Here is a 3915-nt window from a genome sequence, read left to right as displayed (position 1 = left end):
TTTGTTCTTCTCTTTTTCTCTTTGTTCCCTTGCTTGGCCGGCCATAAGAGTGAAATGGGAGAAGCTTAAGTCGGTTTATAAAGGAAAATCATAAAAATATTAAAGCTTGACACATGTCACCACTTGATTGGTCCATGATTAAAAACTTAACCATTAAGCAATTTCTCACCACCACATGTAATCCCATAATTATCCAAAGTATAAAGTGATAATAGGTGAAATTTATGGGCTTGACAAGTGTCATGGTGGTGTAAAATTTCGATTACGTCCTCATGGACATGTGAAATAATCGTTTTGCCCTTATACTCGAAAAATGTCGAAATTGAAAATTTTCACTTCACAAATTTAAATTATGCTCCAAATAGTCAAACTTGGTCAAAGATCTCGTCCAACATTCCAATTTTGCCCTCGGATGGCAAAATGACCATTTTGCCCTCGGATGGCAAAATGACCATTTTGCCCCTACGTTGTGAAAATTCCCAAATTAACTCCAAATCAATCCTCGAATTTTGAATCATCATATTAAGACATTTTAAGATTCAATAACTCTCAAATACATTGTAAAATCTTTATTTGGCCTAGTTCGAGGCTTTAATCAACTTAATTGTACCACTAGGTACAATACCGACTTTTAATGATTTTCTGATACATTCATTTATGTAAACATTCTATCAAGCACATGAATGACATGGCAAGTATATCAAAGAGCTGGGCTTGACAAAGTCCTTGCAAGAGAATTATAAAGTTGTTACAATTATGAGATCAATATGCATCAAAGCCATGTTCTTAAAATTGTTCCTAGTCATTGTATTGTCAAGACAGGGCATTGACAATGCTCAAAGACTGGTACATGTTAAGCCTCCTTACTTGGGAAGTAAGCAATCGATCTCATAGATTGAAGTATATGGGATACTTAAGGATAACATGTAGGTGCTTGTTAAAGAATAATTTCACTGAACATGACCCGCTATGAGAACTCCATCTGGTATTGCACTCAAGTGTTTATGGAAAATGTTCTTATGTGATAGTCGTGCAGCTAGTCCTTGGACTTGAGACACCAGGTGATCTTGTATGGGGAATGACATACTTTGATTTCACCCTTACGGGTTTGGAGGAGACCAGATGCCTAAACAGGGTGTTTTTGGGTATGCCATGAAGCATGCGAAGGTGAATGAGTGGTCAAGAGAGGATTCATCACCCCAAGTGATATGAGGGGATGTATCTCACTTTTTCTCAATTTTTGATTAACTTGTATAAAGTCTTTGGCCAAAGCATGATGAATTTGAGGAAAGTGAGTTTCCTAAATTCATAAGGTTAGTCACAAATTATGAGAACTAATATGGAAAGTTATAAGTAGACACTGAGCCATGCTTAATGACATATTCGGGATATTTGATGAAAGGATTGTATTGCACTGAGAGGCATGTCACTGAAAGGGCTTTGTCAAATTCTTTAATTAACTCTTTAACATTTGGGTGGTCATGATGCATTGCTAGATGCCGCTCATGATATATAAATATAAATTAATTATCAAATTGTTATTTGATTATGATTTACATTTATTGCCAACATGTTAAAAGCCTAATGGGTCACACACATTAAGTGACATGATTGGGATTAAATAAGGATAATTAATTAAGTTGGACTTAATGAAAAGAGACTAAAATAAAGTGAGAAATTAATTGAGTTCTTAGAGACTTAATTACATTAAAATACAATTGTTGTATTTAGGGTTACAACTTAGTTTGGCTGTATAAATATGTTATATTAACAAACTAAAAACTTGAAGCCTAAAACCACTTCTCAGCTGTTTCATAAAATAAGAAAAGAAAAATAATTTTCTTTATCTGACAAAAATAAGATTTGGTAAGAACTTTTGGTCTTTTTGTTTTAGAAACAAAACTTGCTAGCACAAGTAGAATCCTACCTTTAAGAAGGTCTTATTCAGTCACTGTTTGGATTACTGTTAGAGGCCAAACACTTGGGTGGCTGAAGATTTGACAAATCCTAAAGGTGAAGAAGCATAATTTTGGATTTAATTGGCTCTTGATTACGATATTTGGAGCAAGGTATGTAACTCTTAAACTTATGAGTGTTCATAATTAATTTGAAAGTTACATGAAAAGCGCAAACATTGATTGTAGGATTCGACTGTTTCTCTGATTTAATACTAGTTTATTATTTCGATGCGTTATAATTTTAATTTATTGATTATTTTCATGTTTCAGCATGAGGTCGAATCCCAGTAGTGGTATCGGAGCCTTTGTTTGATGTTTTCATGTAATAAGCATGCTTGATTCTTGGTGATAATCAATAAGATTGATTTGTGTGTTGATTTGGTATATATCAATTTTAAAGGCTTTCTTTAAAATTTGTTTTTCTATTTTAATTCAAATCTGGACAGCATGTAATTAATTCATTAAAACATGTTTTAAAAGGTTTAAAATCATGTTTAGTTGAAGAATTAATGAATGGATTAAAAGGGTTGTAAAGCCAAGTTAAAATCGAATAGTTTTGAGGTGTTTTGGGGACTAATGTGCCAAGTTTATGAGCAGTTTTTAATTGTTAAAAACTAGTTGTATCAAATTAAATTATTGCATGTTTCAGCCAAACTTGATTTATTATGAAAAGAGTTTATAAAAATCATGTATTCGAGTTCCAAAACAACAAAGATTCAATGCAGAAAATTTTGGACAGATATGATTGGTTTTGGTGGCTTAATTCTTCATGAATTTTGTGTTTAATTGTTAAACACACTTGCTGAAAATTTTCAGCAGCTTTTTCATGAGTTTGGCTCATGACTTATGGAGTTTTAAGAGCACTTAAGTACCATCTATTTTAATTTTGGGTGATCCATAAAAGAAAAAAAAGGAAATTGTTTCCTATTTTCAAAGCAATTCCTAAAATTAAGGATAAAATTTTAATTTTGGGTGATTCATAATATAGGAAATTGTTTCCTACTTTAAAAGAAATTCCTAAAATTAAGGATAGTATTTTAATTTGGGAAATTCATAGGAAATAGTTTCCTACTTCAAAAGAAATTCCTAAAGTTATGTGATAGCATTGAACTTTCCTTAAAATTTTGGTTTGACTAGAAGTTTCCAAAAATTTGTTAAGTCACCATTTAGGTAACTTGAACAACATACAATTTAGGAAACTAATCCATGTTCTAAATGTTAGAAATTAAAATGTTGTCTTAGATATATTTTAGGAAGTTTACCTAAAATAAAGAAGTTTCCAAGATTAAAAGGAGTTTTAATTATGGAAGAATTAAAATGGAAAGTCTTAAAAAGGAAAGTTTTATTTTAATGAATTTCTAATAAGAAATAAGGAGTAAAATGTTTACTTTAAGTGTTTTGAAAATAAGAATTTCTTAAACACTAAATTGAAATAAAACAATACCAAATAATTTGAGTCTAGCACTTTAAGTGAATTAATTGATGCTTTTCTCAAATAACACACAAGATCACCAAGTGATATTGAGCTTGCATTTATTTCTATGCTTTTAATTGTGATTATAAAGCATGAGGATGATTATGGACTTAGACCTTAGAAGATTAGATCATGGATGGTTAAATTTATTTCTTATGGTATTTATTTTAAAATAGGGTCTACGCACCTTGCCTTATCTCTATTTTCTCTGGATTGTAAAATTCTTTTCTCACCTAAGTCCCCTCGAATGTAACTCGACGTTTCGTGATTATAAAATGTAATTAGTTACATCAAAGTGTAAAACTAGGGTTAGATGGAAAAATTTTTGTAACTTGAAAATGGAGATCTAGAGGTGCCATGGAGATTCAAGGAGATTACAAGCAAAACTTGAAGACGATGTTTGTGTAAATCCTTTAGGAATTTGACCAACTAATTTCCTTAATGGCTCAAGGAAATTAGAATTAGTAAAGTCCATAATCATCC

This window comes from Theobroma cacao, chromosome 2 (assembly GCF_000208745.1).
Source record: "Theobroma cacao cultivar B97-61/B2 chromosome 2, Criollo_cocoa_genome_V2, whole genome shotgun sequence".
NCBI lineage: Eukaryota > Viridiplantae > Streptophyta > Magnoliopsida > Malvales > Malvaceae > Theobroma > Theobroma cacao.
Note: the sequence above shows the minus strand (reverse complement) of the source record.